Below are 18,358 nucleotides of genomic sequence, written 5' to 3' on the forward strand. Positions count from 1 at the left end.
TCCACATGTACTAAAATAATGAAATACCATGCTTTATGGTACAAATAAATATTGAGTGATCATGTTTACTTTGAATGAAACTAATTCAAAAAATGACAACCCGAAAATACTCAACCTATGTATGAGGAGCTTGTTTAAGACTATAAATTGCCTTACAAAATCGACAAATCAATTATGTATCTTGAGCATCAAACCTAGGTGCTTGGCACATATAAACTACCTCTTGAAGCTCTCCATTAAGAAAAGCATTTTTGACATTCATTTGCCAGAGAGGCTAGTTATGAATTGATGCTAGTGCAATAGGAGTACAAATTGTTGTCATCTTAGCAACAAGTGCAAAGGTTTATTTATAATCATTGCCATATTATTTGGCATAATATTTGTGCAACTAATCGTGCTTTATGCCAGTCAATTGTGCCATCAACTCGTAAGTTGACCTTGTACACCATTTTACTACCAATAACATGTTGGTCAGGAGGACACGAAACTAAATCCCAAGTGTGGTTCGCCTCTAATGCTGCGATTTCCTCATTCATAGCCATGTGCCAATATTAGAGTTTAGATGCTTGAAAATAAGAAAATGGCCAGAGAAAAAAATAGGATGATCAACAATTAGAGATGATATACGATCAGCACTGGAAAGAGTTGGCTCATTAGAGTTACATTCTTGAGAACTAGGAATGTTGAATCTAGGGAGGGTTAAAAATTTGGTGCATGTGTGGGTGTAGTTGCGTGTAAGCTGTGTTGATGAAAAGATATACTTTTATAAAATATAGTATGTCGTGAGATTCTCACACGTAGGTTCAAAGCAACGATACCCCTTTTGATTGGTTGCATGGCCCACAAATATGTTCTTGACAAATTTAGGTGAGAGTTTATCTCGTGCAAGAGATAGGAAGAAGAACAAATCAAGTACACCTAAACACAATTCAGTGTGATTAGTGAAGCCATTTTTTGAAAAAGCGTATGAAAAGTTGAAACATCGTGCAAAACAAGAGTAGCAAAAAGATTAACAAGATATACAATAGTGGAGATTACTTCCGCCCATATATTATTTGGAGAATGAGAGAGAGTGTGTGTGTGTGAGAGAGAGAGAGAGAGAAAGAGAGTTGTTTCAAGGATATACTGATGTTTTCTTTCGGCAACTCCATTTTGTTCAAGAGTTTCTTTAAGTTAAAGAGAGATTCTTGGAAATCTTTTAGGTTAGATATTATAGGAATCTTCAATGTTAGAGAGACATTTTAATAATTTTGTAGGGAGCGAAAGGCAGTTAGAGAAAGAAATAGATAAAATATTTAATTTGGTTATGGTGTCTCTAAACCAATCCCCCGTCATGTAATTTCTCTTTTTTTCTTTATGGTTATTTTCATGTTCTAATTCATATATTGGAGTCTCATTCTCTATAACTAGGAATCCTATTTAATTACATATTTAAAAATTCAATATGAGGAAAAAAAAAAGAGAGATACTTAAAAATAAGATTTATGCATGTATATATATGCTAGCTCTTTCATTCTTTATTCCCAAAATGAGCTGCATTGGAGTGAATTCTTTTTGTAGTTCCTTCTATCTATCCACCCTCTGCTGAAACCAGAAGTTGATTTGAGTTCTCTTGAAAAAAGTTAATATATATGAGTTCAAATACTTGCAAACTCACATCTTAAATATTGTTTGGACCGGGTTTCTATGCGGCCAAGCCTGCATATGTAGAAATGCGGGCCTATTAATAAATATATTTTTGAGATGGATTTTTGGACTTAATTTTTAAGGACATGTAATCTCTAACACGGAGATGATGAATATAAATAAATTAATAAATTTTAAAAACTAGAAATAAAAATTCTAGTAAGAAAAAATTTAAACCATTAGTTTACATTGTTTTTAAATGGAACTCCTATTTGCATCCATCTTTAAGATGGATGCTTTACACTTTTTAGACCATTATTTTGAACTATCTTCACCTATGTTTTTTACTCTAGAAAATTTTGATATAAACAGAAATTACACTAAAATATAGATTAAATTTATAAGTGTACATGCATATGAACTTGTCAAACCATTCGTATGCTTTTGACTCTTGTTTTGGTATCACACGCTTTTAATACGAAAACACTTTAGAATAATATACTTTTAGTGTGACAAGTCTTTATTTTTTCTATTTTATCTATTTTTTCTATAAAATCCTTTCAATTATTTCGTCTATGTAACTCCCAACTAATTTGTGAGGCTAAAGTAGAGAAAAGTTTGTTTAACGAACTAAAAAAATTGGCAATTAGATTGGATGAGATATATGTTAGGACAATGGAGAAGACTAAAGAGGTACATTAATGTTAATTGGTTTTTTATTAGTTTCTTTTTTTTTTTTTTTATATAGTTTTTGGATTTATTTTGTATTATTTTCTATTTTGATTATATTATATTATTTATCATTGAATATCATTCTATTTATTTTCTCTGATATCTAATCAAGTTTAAAGTATGCAAATATCTATATTTCAAGAAAAATTACTAATTTATTTGATTAGAAATTGCTTTAAGCAGTCATATTTTATAGCGTTTAAAATTTTTATTTTTCTAAATTGTTTATGACTTTGTGAGAGACAACTTCTTCAGAGAATTAATTTGTGATCTCATCTATTTCATTAATCATGGTGCTCTACTTATATTTACTCAATATTAAAAACGTACTTCCAGATACTAATATTGGGGTAGATGTGATATATATGGGGAAAATTTATACTAAAGTTATGCTATTTACTATTGAAAAATATACTTCCAGATACTAATATTGGGGTAGATGTGGTATATATGGGAAATTTATACTAATATTGGGTAGACGTGGTATAGATGGGAAAATTTTTGAGGATTCAGATTCTAAGGAGACGAGTAAAGCACATTGCATGTGTGAGAGGTCATGGGATAACATTTTGACTAATTTCTTGGTTTCATCTTGTATTTTTTTTTATTGGTATTGTATTACAAATAAGTGAGATAGTGAATTTTAGGTTTACATATTTAGTGGGTTGTGAATCCCTAATTTTAAGAAACAAATTTTTTTTTTTAATATCTCTAACTTGCTAACCGAAATGAGCATATAAATTTTACCTATATCTTTTGGGATCTTTCTTTAAGTCTTATTTGGAATATTCTTTAATATCTTATATAAATTTTATCGATATCGTTTGGGGTGTTTCATTTATCAGCCTGTAAATTTTACCGATATCGTTTTGGGTGTTTCATTTATACTATTTGGAATCCTATTTGGAATTTTTTTAATATCTCTAACTGGTCCACTGCTTTTTATGTTATCAATGATTTCTATTTGGAATCATATTTAGAATTTTTTTAATATCTCTAACTTGTCCACTGCGGTTTATGTTATCTATGAGCTCTATTTGGAATCTTATTTAGAATTTTTTTAATATCTCTAACTTGCCAACAGATATGAGCTGCAATTTTTTTTAATATCTCTCGCAAAATATGAGCACATATGAGCATATAAATGTTAACTATATGTTTTGGGGTGTTTGGTAGATGGATGTTTTTGAAAAGGATAAAATTTAGAAAGTACTACAAAAAATAGATAAAAACGTATAGCTTTAGAGAGGGAAAATGATAAAATTTAGAACGTACTAAAAACAAATTAGATAAAAAGTTTTAGGGCTTCAGAGAGAGAAAATTGTATAGAGAATAAAGCTAGGTGGGAGATAGAGTTATGTGTCTCTAATTCTTTCATGTACCTTTAATTTTTTTCTTTAATAGTTCTATTAAGTAAGTACGTTGTGATTTTTTTTCTTTAATAGTGAAAAACATCGATTGTCTGCACTCGTGGATTTTTTTTTTTTTTAATAGTGCAAAACATCGATTGTTTTCATCCATAGATGTAGTTGAACACGTAAATAATAGTGTTCTATTTTTTGTTATTTATTTTTTGCTTTATTTTTCCTGCTTCTTGCTTATTTTATTTTTTTCATACTGTATTTGTCAAAAATGAACCCATCTTACACTTACTTTAAAAGGCAATGAGCTTATTCTCTAAGATTCTATTAGAATACTTTAAATTTCCATTGTTTTTGCAATAATTGGAATATGGGATGGTCTCGTCTTGATTATAACACTTCGAATATCATTGTCTTTGTTGATCAGAGTATATAGAATAGGTTCCCATCATCACTAGCTCAAAAGACCATTTATGTCATGAGGAAATGGAAGGCGAGAGGTTCCAGCTAGACGAAACAAAGGCAACTAGAGAATGCGGAATGAGAAAAAAAAGGCAAACAAAAAATAAAGTGGAGAGAACAATGCAGAAAGAGAGAAAATAAATGCAAAGAGAGAAGACAAACGCAAATAGAGAATGTAAAAAATAAATGCAAAGAGAGAAAGCATAACTGCAAAAGGCAACTAGAGAATGCCGAGTGAAAAAAAAAGGCAATGCAAAGAGAGAGACAAACGCAAATAGAGAATGTAAAAAATAAATGCAAAGAGAGAAAGCATAACTGCAAAAGGCAACTAGAGAATGCCGAGTGAAAAAAAAAGGCAAACATAAAAAAGGGGAGAGAACAAGGCAGAAAGAGAGAAAATAAATGCAAAGAGATAAGACATAAACGCAAAGAGAGAATATAAAAAATAAATGCAAAGAGAGAAGGTATAAATGTAAAGAGAGAATGTAAAAAAGAAAAAATGGATGGAGCCAAGTTCTACCAAAACCTACAACCAAGCTAAAGTTATCATCTAAATTCAAAATCGCATACTCTATCACTTTTTCATATTTTTAATTTAAATCGCATACTCTATGACTTTTTCATATTTTTAAATACGTATTAACTTTGAGTATCACTTCTTTCTTTCTACCATTTTTTATAGCCTATGAGAACTTTTTCATTCCAATTTTAAAAATTATTTTTAATTGGGACCTTTCTTCTGATCAAAAGAATATATGAAATTATTAGTATTATTCAAATCTTATGTGAAATCTCCCCATTTAATGCGCATTGGCACCATCTTCCCTATTCAAATTTTATGTAACTAATAATTGTACTGAGTCTCAAGTTGACTTTCACCTATCTCTCTTGGAAGTACATATCTTATCTCATGCTATCTCATCCTACCAAATGAAATCTTTTGTTCTATTTGGTCGAACCTCTCTTATCATCTTCTTACTATATCATTTCACATCTTCCAAAAGGACGTAGGTTAGAAATCATGCTATTTCATCTTACCAAAGGAAATCTTCTCTTCTATTAAGTGGTTTACATAGAAACCTCTCTCACCAATTTATTACGATATCATTTCGTATAGAAATCTCTCTCACCAATTTCTTACTATATCATTTCGCATCTTGAAAAAGGAGGTAAGTTGGTTTACATAGAAACCTCTCTCACCAATTTCTTATTATATCATTTCGCATCTTAAAAAAGGAGGTAAGTTGGAAAATTCATAAAGCATAGACTTGATCAAGCTAATTATGCCACCATGAGATAGTAATCTTATCTTCTTCTTACTATATCATTTCGCATCATGAGAAGGGACGTAGGTTGGAAAATTCACAAAATATAAACTTGATCAAGGTAATTAGGCCACCATGACATTCTAATGTTATCTTCCGTTAATAAGAGTTTATTCCGAAATCTTTGGCATTAGATCCCATATAAAAAATAAAAGTTTTTTCTAAAATCTTTTGACCATTAGTTTTGTTTGTAAACTTCTCCCTACCGTAATTACCGGGAGAGGGAGTAGGTATGGCTCCGGTTCTGGGAGCAAAAGCATTGGATCGACGGCTGCCCAAAATTTGGTATCATTTGGATCCAACCTAGGCATATATGGTTATTGTTTGGCTTGAGGTCAGGAAATGCATTTCCGTATTTTGGGTTGAGAAAACCATATGAAAATTTTACTTAAAATATAATGTTTTAAATTTAAAAGTTGTTTTTATTTAAGAAGTTTCTTTTAGAAAGCTATAAACTGGTAAAATAAATTTATTTAAGATTTCAAACGAATTATTGTCATTGAAATAATAATTTGTTCGGAAGCGAGTTCCGAGAACGTCGGGATCATGCTCCTAAAATTCTGGGAGAAGGGATCTAATTTGTTCGGGAACGAGATCTACAATTCTAAGGAACATGTTCTGTGCAATAGTGGGATCGTAATCCAAACGATAATTGAATTTAGCTCCATTGTGAATAGGATCGAGAATCCTATAAATAGGAACAAGGTCCCAAAAAATTTGGAACGAGCTCCGGTCGAGTTCCTGTCTCCGGAGCACCGGAGCTAGGTTCTGGAGCTGGAGCGCCACCCTAGTTTGTTAACCAATCTAAAAACTTCTTCCCATGTATGACACCAATTATTTTTGGTTTAGTTAAGTTCAGTCTAAATCCTAATACAACCTCGTATCATTGAAGAAATCTCAAGTTCCTGATGTTATAAGTGCAGGAATGGGGCACCGTGTCCATCCACCTTTTATACTAAAAAAATAATTCATTAAAAAAGAATGGGAGAATGGGATCTCCTTGCCTTATTCCCTCATAAATCTTTTTAAGAAACATGTTGGGAACCTATTTATTATGATTGAGAAATAATTTATGATAAACATCCTCTTATCCAATCTCCCCCTTGCTCTAAAACCCATTGCATCCATTATATTTGAAAAGATATCCCCATCTGAGGTGTTTACACATGAAAATGGGAATTGAAAAAGAGTGAAAAATCATCTACCTCTATATAGGAGAAAAAAAATACAAGAATTTGGTACAAAAGAGGCTCCTTCCATTGTCAGCGGGCTATGCCGACTAAGGTTCTTAAGAATCGAGAAAATGCTTTGGAAAGACTTCGAAACAAAGACGAAGGTCTTAGAAGACTTCACAAACGAAGAAGAACAAAAATAAGTAAATAAAATTAAGAAAATAAAAAGAAATGGAGGAGAGGGTATGGGATAAATTGACAAGCAGACCCACATGCCTAACGGTATGTGTTGGGGCTAGAATGAGACAATGCCCATAGTCTTCAAAGTTTTGAGCCACATGCGCACAGTTTGGCAGAGTTCTTTGGAGATATGAGAGCCTTAGAAGCAAGAAGATTACGGTGGTCTAAGGTTCACGTAATCATGGTCCATAGGTGAGGTTGGCGTCTTTTGGAGGGCTTTTGGTCTTGAAATAGTAAGACTGAAGCCCTGGAGCTGCGGAGAGGTTTTGGAAGCCTAGTTTTAGGGTTTGATTGAGCTTAGGTAGCCTTTGATAACCACGAAAACGGGTGTAAAGTGGGGAAAGTACCCGACTTTTACATACTGTTCGATGAGAGTCGTTTGATAAAAAAATTAAAGGAGAAAGTCGTAAACCTTTTTCCCCATTTTTACTCTCGGGAAAGCTTTCTATGTTCTTCCTACAACATAGAAGTTCTATCCTCCCCTACCATCCAGCTATCCATTTTTTATCAAGAGCGCCACTCACAGTTTGATCTTAGATCCAACATCTTAAAGTATTATTTTTAGTTGTTTTACTACAATTTTTCTGAAGATGAAATTAGGTATGTGTCATCTTCTCATTGGGACGAACCTATAAAAAAATATTAGCAGTAATTTTTCAATAAAAAATAATGATCAAAATACCCCTTGAAACTTTGAGAGGTATTTTGGTCATTTTATTTTATTAAAAATATTTTTTTTATATTTTTCGTTAATGCGAGTTTAATAGAGGAATGGACATCCAAAATTTGATGTCAAAATAGTTTATAGAAAAAAAAATTAAAAATAAAACAATGTAGAGATATGACATTGTGCTTGAAACCATCTTAACCCTCCATTAAAAAAAAGATTGTTGGAAAGGGAGAAGAGAAAACTCCTATATTGTGGGGAACAGCTTTCCCTTCACTATTTTACCTTAACAAAGTTACCGAGCAAGGGTTTCGTGAGCGACAACTTTCACCCTAAATTTTGTCCTAACTTTCAGTATGCTTCTTCGCCCTCCTGTAAAACGCACGGACGCCACTTCTTTCTAAACGCTAAACTTCTTCCAAAAAAAAAAAAAAGCCCACTCGCTCCTTACCAGCACTTTCTCCGTCCGAGAGCTCTACCGGTGCTGAAAAGCATCATGAAGAAGATAATCTGCAAAAATCAGTGAGTTTTTTACCATTTTTTTACTGTTTATTAAGCAGGTAAACCCACTGTTAATTTGTATTATTTTCTGTTAACTGTTAATTTGTAACTCACTGAGAAAATCGCAAAAAATCATTTTCGGTTAAGTTAATTTGTATTATTTTCTTCTTCCCTTCTAAACTCGTTTTCCCAACCGTGCAACGTCGTTGATCAATACATTTTTTCCCACCTCTCTACCGCTACTAAAAAGATAACATTAAAGGCAACCGATAGATTTTCTCTCTTTCTAGAAGTGGAGGCCTTACGAACCCACAACTCATAAGAATGTCGCCTCTCTCTCGAAGGCAATGTCTATCTCTCTTGGAAACCAATCTCCATCTTTGGAGATCTATTCCCATAACTCCCAAAAAAGTGACTCTCAAAAGGAGGGGTATTATGTCTTCTTTGACTCCCTTATGTAGATATCACTTTCTTGCTTTTCAAAAAAAATACATTTTATTTTTATGATAATATCCATAATCTTTTAAAACAATATATAGGTATAGTGATTTGATTATCACTAAACCAAACAATCTCCACCTTGAGAGCAAAATCGCCATAATTGCCTTTGACAACCTTCATTCAATAGAATTCTTGATTTCTTATTGCATGGCAGATCTAATAAAAATAGTAAAGAATTATTTTGAACAGAAAATAACCAAACAACGATGAATATTTTAGAGGCATTTTGATTACTTTTTGCTGAAATTTTTTGTTATTTCTCTTTGATGCACTCTATAAAAATGAATCTGCACTACAAATTTAATGTAAAATATAAATTTTAAAGAAAATAATAATTAAAATACAAAAATAATTGCTTGCTATTGGAAATGACCTGGTTGAATCTAAACCATAGGAGGTGTACATATGCACCGTTTCATCGTCCACATGATCTGGACTGGACACTTTTCGTGAAGTTGGTCTAATGCACTTTCCGTATGTGTCCATGTGAGTGAAAGTGTAGTAATGAGGACTTTTTTTATAAAATTATCTTTACTTGTGAAAATTGACTTGGGAGTTTTCTTTTTTCTTTTGAACATTAACGTGTGCACTTCCCTTACCAAGCATCTCCTGTTTCTTTTTTTCCATCTCCCATACAACCAAAGCTCTGAAGATCCTCCATTGGAAAAACCCCTAACTTTTGTTAATCCAAGGATTGAGCAAATCATCTATAATTTGAGAACCTCAAAGAGGATAGGTCCTTGCAAGCCCATCTCCTGCATTGTCCCGTCCCCCCATGAAAGAACAGTGAATAAATAGATGGTCAAAATTGTCCGTATCTTCCTCGCTCAACAAACTACTATTGATGATGATTTCCCTCTTGCATCATAGATTATCTATGTTAATAATATGTCCGAGCTCACGATCCTATTCTTGTCATGTCTCGATGCATTTAACAGAGAGATTGTATATTCAATATATTGAGAGTCCTCTTATGAGACATTCAGATTCTAGCACTCCACACTTTATCCCATTCAGTAAGTTTATGCTTTAGAATTTGCAACTTCTTCGATATGGGAAACCCATACCAATCTTCGATATGCGAAACCCAAACATGTTTAACTATTTCAGACGCTTCCTATGCAGCAGCTAGGCATTCTCCAACCTAAGGGGTGGATCCCGATTCATTTGCTTCTGATACCAATAAAATTGGAATATGGTCAGTAATTAAATGAAGGACTTGCAATGCACCAACAGTTCGTAGGATTACCAAGTGTTTAACCATGTAAATTGTCGGACCATGAAATTGAGACTTATGCAAAGTGCAATTAATGAGTTCATGTGTTGTGATAGATTCATTAAAACCCCGCATACAGTGAGTCACTTTAGTATGAAATCTCCCCCTATACACCAAGGCAAATATTATTAATTCACATTATTAGTAAATTCATTCTAGAAAGGCCATCTATCAGAATGGCAATTAGGCCCAATCGCATTAGTTAACAACCCCTTGATGTCCTATTTTGGACCTCACAAAAAACCAGACATTATTATTTCACCAACTATAAAAGGAAATTATCAACAACACATGGATCCCTTAAACCACCAGATTGATTGAAAAAGTCCGTACCTATGATCTAAAGGAATGCCTACTCCACTCCGATTGTGCATTCTGAAGATCCAACGCGGATAACTTGGTTTCATATGATGTTAAAAGCTCAGGTGCCTTCTACGGTTCTTGTTTGGAAAAAGTTTATATAAGGTGCCCACCTTAAATTATAGAAGTAAGGTGCACTTAAAAAATTTAATGCCGGAAAACCCTCCAACTGATCATCTCGACCTCAAGATTCATAGATATAAAAAAAAGGGGATTTCAAGTGATATAAACGGTTTACCTTCTAACACAATATTTGGATGGACCACTTTGAAATGTTTGTAGATCTACTTGATCGTCACCGATTTTGGACCATTAAATTTCTTAGTTAGGGATGACAACAAATTTTCATTTACAAGGCTTTCTGACACATAGACTGCATCTTTTGGCATAGTTTTTAGGTGTGCCTTATTTTATTAGTATGAGGTTGACATTTTATACAAACCTCACCCACCTAGTTTTTTTTTAAAACCCCACTTAACCGTTGGGAACTGCAGCGAAACTGGGTCACATGGTTTATTATGTCTTCTTTACTCCTCAATTTAAGGAGCCATTGCGGAAAGGAGCAAGGATCGTGGTGGTAGCAAGCCTCACCCTAGTTACCACATTGTGGTTGCTATTCCCACCACTAACACTACCCCACTAATACTTTCAAAAAACTAATTCTCCTTGTCACCACATTGTGGTTTCCATTTATATTATAAATAAAGGATATATAATACATATTATATATTGAAATATATTGCAATAATACAAATTTTCCAATAAAAATAAAAAATTAAAATTAAAATAATTGGAGAAAAAGAAAGTCAATATGTGCTTTGGGCAAAGAGGCCGACACAGACCGAAGCAGTCCCAAGCATACAATTGTCTTTTAAAACTACAAGTTTGTACTTTGGCTCAAGAGCCTGGAGCTTAGACTAAAGAGGCTGGAGCTTCAGCTGAGGAGGCCAAATTAACCTGAAGCAGGCCAAAGCAGATCCACCAGAGCTTTGCTTTGCTTCGATCTAGACCTAACATCTGAATATTTCAGCCTCTTTGGCCACAAGGAAGCAAATCCGATAACATTAATTGGAAAAACATCATGGAGGAAAGAATTAGATGGCCAAGGTGTGTCCAGAGAGAGGTTATAACATGATCCCACATGAGTATATTATATATGATCCCACATGATTATATTATATATGTACTAGCCAAAATGGATTTTCTTGATTAAAAGGATTTATATACAATACAAATTTAGTTTCGACCAAATTATCTTTATACAAATATACAATGACAATAAAGACAAATGAAATGTAGACAAAAACTTATATATTTTATTTATTATTTAAGCATTATTTCCCCTGTTCAAGCAGACAAGAGTAAAACATTAGCTTGTCCACAAGAAAATCATCTCATTTCCGACGATTTCGAGAAAATATCAGCTTTTTGTGCAATAGAAGAAACATAAGGAGAGATAATGTGCCATCAAGATAGCAGTAGCAAACATCATGGAAATTCATATTAAAATGTTTTGTTTGCTCATGAAAGACTAGATTAGATGCAATTTTAATCGCACTTTGGTTATCTGCATATAAAGGTGTGGAATTTGAAATAAAGATACCAATATCGTTCAGAAAAGCATGAACCAAATAATCTCACTAGCAACAGAGGACATAGTACGATACTCAGCTTCAGTGCTTGACTTGGAGATAGTGTCTCATAATTTGGTTTTCAAGGTTATTAAATATGATCCAAGAAATACACAATATTTTGCAATAGACCGGCAAATGCCTGCCCAATCTACATCGGCATATGCACTAGATCTAAAGAAGACGTGGAGGAAAAGAATAATCCACAATTGAAAGTACCTCGAACATAGCATAAAATTCAATGAACTACTGATCGATGTGGTGGTCGAGGATTTGAAACAAACTAGCTCACAATATGGACAACATATGCAATTTCTGGGCATGCCATACTGAGATAGATGAGGAAGCTTACAAGTTTTAGACACATTGTAGGCTCGGGAAGATGATCTCCAACATGTGCAGAAAATTTAACATTGAGCTCCAACAACCTTCGCATCATTTAATCAGGCATTGGAAATAAGTACATACTTTTGTTGATGGATATGAATAACACACTTAGAACGAGTGATCTCAATGCCAAGGAAGTAAGATACCTCTCGAAGGTCCTCCATTTGAAATTCTACTTGCAAATATAGCTTCACATCTTTGATGGAAGTGAAATCATCTCCAAAGATGAAAATATCATCCACATGTAGTCAAATAATGCAAATGCCATACTTTATGGTACAAATAAATGTTGAGTGATCATGTTTACTTTGAATGAAACTAATTAAAAAATGACAGCCCGAAAATACTCAACCTATGTATGAGGAGCTTGTTTAAGACCATAAATTGCCTGACGAAATCGACAAATCAATTATATATCTTGAGCATCAAACCTAGGTGGTTGGCACATATAAACTTCCTCTTGAAGCTCTCCATTAAGAAAAGCATTTTTGACATTCATTTGCCATATAGGCTAGTTATGAATTGATGCTAGTGCAACAAGAGTACAAATTGTTGTCATCTTAGCAACAAGAGCAAAGGTTTATTTATAATCAATGCCATATTATTTGGCTTAATATTTGTGCAACTAATCGTGCTTTATGCCAGTCAATTGTGCCATCAACTCGTACGTTAATCTTGTACACCATTTTACTACCAATAACATGTTAGTCAGGAGGCAACGAAACTAAATCCCAAGTGTGGTTCGCCTCTAATGCTGCGATTCCACATTCATAGCCATGTGCCAATTTTAGAGTTTAGATGCTTGAAAATAAGAAAATGGCCAATGAAATAAATAGGATGATCAACAATTAGAGATGATATATGATCAGCACTGGAAAGAGTTGGCTCATTAGAGTTACATTCTTGAGAACTAGGAATGTTGACTCTAGGGAGGGTTAAAAATTTGGTGCATGTGTGGGTGTAGTTGCGTGTAGCTGTGTTGATGAAAGGATATACTTTTATAAAATGTAGTATGTCGTGAGATTCTCACACGATTAATAGTAGGTTCAAAGCAACAATACCCCTTTTGATTGGTTGCATAGCCCACAAATATGTTCTTGACAAATTTAGCTGAGAGTTTATCTCGTGCAAGAGATAGGAAGAAGAACAAAACAAGTACACCTAAACACAATTCAGTGTGATTAGTGAAGCCATTTTTTGAAAAAGCTTATGAAAAGTTGAAACATTGTGCAAAATAAGAGTTGCAACAAGATTAACAAGATATACAATAGTGGAGATTACTTCCGCCCACATATTATTTGGAGAATGAGAGCTTATAAGAAAGAAAGAGAGAGAGAGTATGTGTGTGTGTGTGAGAGAGAGAGAGAGAGAGAGAGTTGTTTCAAGGATATGCTGATGTTTTCTTTCGCCAACTCCATTTTGTTCAGGAGTTTCTTTAAGTTAAAGAGAGATTCTTGGAAATCTTTTAGGTTAGATATTATAGGAATCTTCAATGTTAGAGAGACATTTTAATAATTTTGTAGGGAGCGAAAGGCAGTTAGAGAAAGAAATAGATAAAATTTTTAATTTGGTTATGATGTCTCTAAACCAATCCCCCTTCATGTAATGTCTCTTTTTTTCTTTATGGTTATTTTCATGTTCTACTTCATATATTGGAGTCTCATTCTCTATAATTAGGATTCCTATTTAATTACAAATTTAAAAATTCAATATGAGGAAAAAAAAGCGAGAGATACTTAAAAATAAGATTTATGCATGTATATATATGCTAGCTCTTTCATTCTTTACTCCCAAAATGATCTGCATTGGAGTGAATTCTTTTTGTAGTTCCTTCTATCTATCCACCGTCTGTTGAAACCAGACGATGATTTGAGTTCTCTTGAAAAAAGTTAATGTATGTGTGTTCAAATACTTGCAAACTCACATCTTAAATATTGTTTGGACCTGGTTTCTATGCGGCCAAGCCTGCATATGTAGAAATGAGGGCCTATTAATAAATATATTTTTGAGACGAGTTTTTGGACTTAATTTTTAAAGACATGTAATCTCTAACACGGAGATGATGAATATAAATAAATAAATAAATTTTAAAAACTAGAAATAAAAATTCTAGTAAGAAAAAATTTAAACCATTAGTTTACATTGTTTTTAAATGGAATTCCTATTTGCATCTATCTTTAAGATGGATGCTTTACACTTTTTAGACCATTATTTTGAACTATCTTCACCTATGTTTTTTACTCTAGAAAAATTTGATATAAACAGAAATTACACTAAAATATAGATTAAATTTATAAGTGTACATGCATATGAACTTGTCAAACCATTTGTATGCCTTTGACTCTTGTTTTGGTATCACACGCTTTTAATACGAAAACACTTTAGAATAATATACTTTTAGTGTGACGAGTCTTTATTTTTTCTATTTTATCTATTTTTGCTATAAAATCCTTTCAATTATTTCGTCTATGTAACTCCCAACTAATTTGTGAGGTTAAAGTAGAGAAAAGTTTGTTTAACGAACTAAAAAAATTGGCAATTAGATTGGATGAGATATATGTTAGGACAATGGAGAAGACTAAAGAGGTACATTAAAGTTAATTGATTTTTTATTAGTTTCTTATTATGTTTTTTATATAGTTTTTGGATTTATTTTGTATTATTTTCTATTTTGATTATATTATATTATTTATCATTGAATATCATTCTATTTATTTTCTCTGATATCTAATCAAGTTTAAAGTATGCAAATATCTATATTTCAAGAAAAATTACTAATTTATTTGATTAGAAATTGCTTTAAGCAGTCATATTTTATAGCGTTTAAAATTTTTATTTTTCTAAATTGTTTATGACTTTGTGAGAGACAACTTCTTCAGAGAATTAATTTGTGATCTCATCTATTTCATTAATCATGGTGCTCTACTTATATTTACTCAATATTAAAAACGTACTTCCAGATACTAATATTGGGGTAGATGTGATATATATGGGGAAAATTTATACTAATGTTATGCTATTTACTATTGAAAAATATACTTCCAGATACTAATATTGGGGTAGATGTGGTATATATGGGAAATTTATACTAATATTGGGTAGACGTGGTATAGATGGGAAAATTTTTGAGGATTCAGATAAGGAGACGAGTAAAGCACATGGCATGTGTGAGAGGTCATGGGATAACATTCTGACTAATTTCTTGGTTTCATCTTGTATTTTTTTTATTGGTATTGTATTACAAATAAGTGAGATAGTGAATTTTAGGTTTACATATTTAGTGGGTTGTGAATCCCTAATTTTAAGAAACAAATTTGTTTTTTTAAGATCTCTAACTTGCTAACCGATATGAGCATATAAATTTACCTATATTTTTTGGGATCTTTCTTTATCTTTTGAGTCTTATTTGGAATTTTCTTTAATATCTTATATAAATTTTATCGATATCGTTTGGGGTGTTTCATTTATCAGCCTATAAATTTTACCGATATCGTTTTGGGTGTTTCATTTATACTATTTGGAATTTTTTTAATATCTCTAACTGGTCCACTGCTTTTTATGTTATCAATGATTTTTATTTGGAATCATATTTAGAATTTTTTTAATATCTCTAGCTTGTCCACTGCGGTTTACGTTATCTATGAGTTCTATTTGGAATCTTATTTAGAATTTTTTTTAATATCTCTAACTTGCCAACAGATATGAGCTGCAATTTTTTTTAATATCTCTCGCAAAATATGAGCACATATGAGCATATAAATGTTAACTATATCTTTTGGGTGTTTCGTAGAGGGATGTTTTTGAAAAGGATAAAATTTAGAAAGTACAACAAAAAATAGTTAAAAACGTATAACTTTAGAGAGGGAAAATGATAAAATTTAGAAAGTACTGAAAAAAAAAATTAGATAAAAACTTTTAGGGCATCAAAGAGAGAAAATTGTATAGAGAATAAAGCTTAGTGGGAGATTGAGTTATGTGTGTCTAGTTCTTTCAAGTACCTTTAATTTTTTTTCTTTAATAGTTCTATCAAGTAAGTGCCATGTGATTTTTTTTTTTTAATAGTGAAAAACATCGATTGTCTTTACTCGTGAATTTTTTTTTTTTTAATAGTGCAAAACATTGATTGTTTTCATCCATAGATGTAGTCGAACACGTAAATACTAGTGTTTTTTTTTCTGTTATTTATTTTCTGTTTTATTTTTCGTGCTTCTTGCTTGTTTTATTTTTCTCGTACTGTATTTGTAAAAAATGAACCCATCTTACATTTAGTTTAAAAGACAATGAGCTCATTCTCTAGGATGTTCTATTAGAATACTTTAAATCTCCATTGTCTTTGCAATAATTGGAATAAGGGATGTTTTCGTCTCGATTATAACACTTCGAAAATCATTGTTTTGTTGATCAGAATATATAGAATGGGTTCCCGACATCACTAGCTCAAAAGACCATTTATGTAATAAGGCAATGGAAGGTGAGAGGTTCCGGCCAGACGAAACAAAGGCAACTAGAGAATGCAGAGTGAGAAAAAGAAAAGGCAAACAAAAAAAATGTGGAAAGAATAATACAGAAAGAGAGAAAATAAATGGAAAGAGAGAAGACATAAATGTAAAGAGAGAATGTAAAAAATAACTACAAAAAGACATAAATGCAAAAGGCAACTCGAGAATGCGGAGTGAGAAAAAAAAAAGGCAAACAAAAATAGGTGGAGATAACAATGCAGAAAGAGAGAAAATAAATGCAAAAAGAGAAGTCGTAAACGCAAAGAGGGAATGTAAAAACTAAAGGCAAAGAGAGAAGGCATAAATACAAAGAGAGAACGTAAAAAAGAGAAAATGGATGGAACCAAGTTGTACCAAAACCTACCACTAAACGAAAGTTATCATCTAAATTCAAATTGCATACTCTATCACTTTTTCATATTTTTAAATACATTTTTAAATACATATTAACTTTGTGTATCACTTCTTTCTTTTCACGATTTTTTATAGCTTATGAGAACTTTTTCATTCCAATTTTAAAAATTATTTTTAATTGGGACCGTCTACCGTCTTTCTTCTAATCAAAAGCTTATGTAAATTTATTAATATTATTCAAATCAAAGCTTATGTGAAATTATAGTATTATTCAAATCTGATGTGAAATTTCCCCACGTATTTGCACTATCTTCCTTATTCATATCTTATGTAACTAATAGTTGTACTGAGTCGCAAGTTGACCTATCTCTCTCTTAGACGTACATATCTTATCTCATGCTATCTCATTTTACCAAATGAAATCTTTTGTTCTATTTGATCGAACCTCTCTTGTCATCTTCTTACAATATCATTTCACATCTTCAAAAAGGACATAGGTTAGAAATCATGCTATCTCATCTTACCAAATGAAATCTTTTGTTCTATATTAAGTGGTTTAGATAGAAACCTCTCTCACCAATTTCTTACGATATCATTTCGAAATCTCTCTCACCAATTTCTTACTATATCATTTCGCATCTTAAAAAAGGAGGTAAGTTGGTTTACATAGAAACCTCTCTCACCAATATCTTATTATATCATTTCGCATCTTAAAAAAGGAGGTAAGTTGGAAAATTCATAAAGCATAGACTTGATCAAGGTAATTATGCCACCATGAGATAGTAATCTTATCTTCTTCTTACTATATCATTTCGCATCGTGAGAAAGGACATAGGTTGGAAAATTCACAAAATATAGACTTGATCAAGGTAATTATGCCACCATGACATTCTAATGTTATCTTCCATTAATCAGAGTTTTGTCCGAAATCTTTATCATTAGATCCCATATAAAAAATAAAAGTTTTTTCTAAAATCTTTTGACCATTAGTTTTGTTTGTAAACTTGTCCCTACCGTAATTACTGGGAGAGGGAACAAGTACGGCTCCGGTTCCGGGAGCAAAAGCATCGGGTCGACGGCTGCCCAAAATTTGGTATCATTTGGATGCAACCTAGGCATATATGGCTACTTGGCTACTGTTTGGCTTGAATTCAGGAAATGCATTATCTTTATTTTGGGTTGAAAAAACCATATGAAAATTTTACTTAAAATATAATTTTTAAAATTTAAAAGTTGCTTTTATTTAAGAAGTTTCTTTTAGAAA

The 18,358-nt window shown here is 32.2% G+C and overlaps 1 long non-coding RNA gene across 1 annotated transcript; it reads left to right on the forward strand.

The window, feature by feature from the left end:
- The first annotated feature begins 14,713 nt into the window (after positions 1-14,713).
- Positions 14,714-17,074, forward strand: LOC148783903 (uncharacterized). The gene is made up of 2 exons (XR_016044612.1): positions 14,714-14,827; positions 16,647-17,074. It is a non-coding gene; the product is annotated as an uncharacterized LOC148783903 (long non-coding RNA).
- Positions 17,075-18,358: the final 1,284 nt, after the last annotated feature.

The sequence above is a fragment of the Amborella trichopoda genome, chromosome 1 (assembly GCF_054954075.1).
Source record: "Amborella trichopoda isolate Santa Cruz 75 chromosome 1, AtrichopodaSantaCruz75HAP2 v2.0, whole genome shotgun sequence".
NCBI lineage: Eukaryota > Viridiplantae > Streptophyta > Magnoliopsida > Amborellales > Amborellaceae > Amborella > Amborella trichopoda.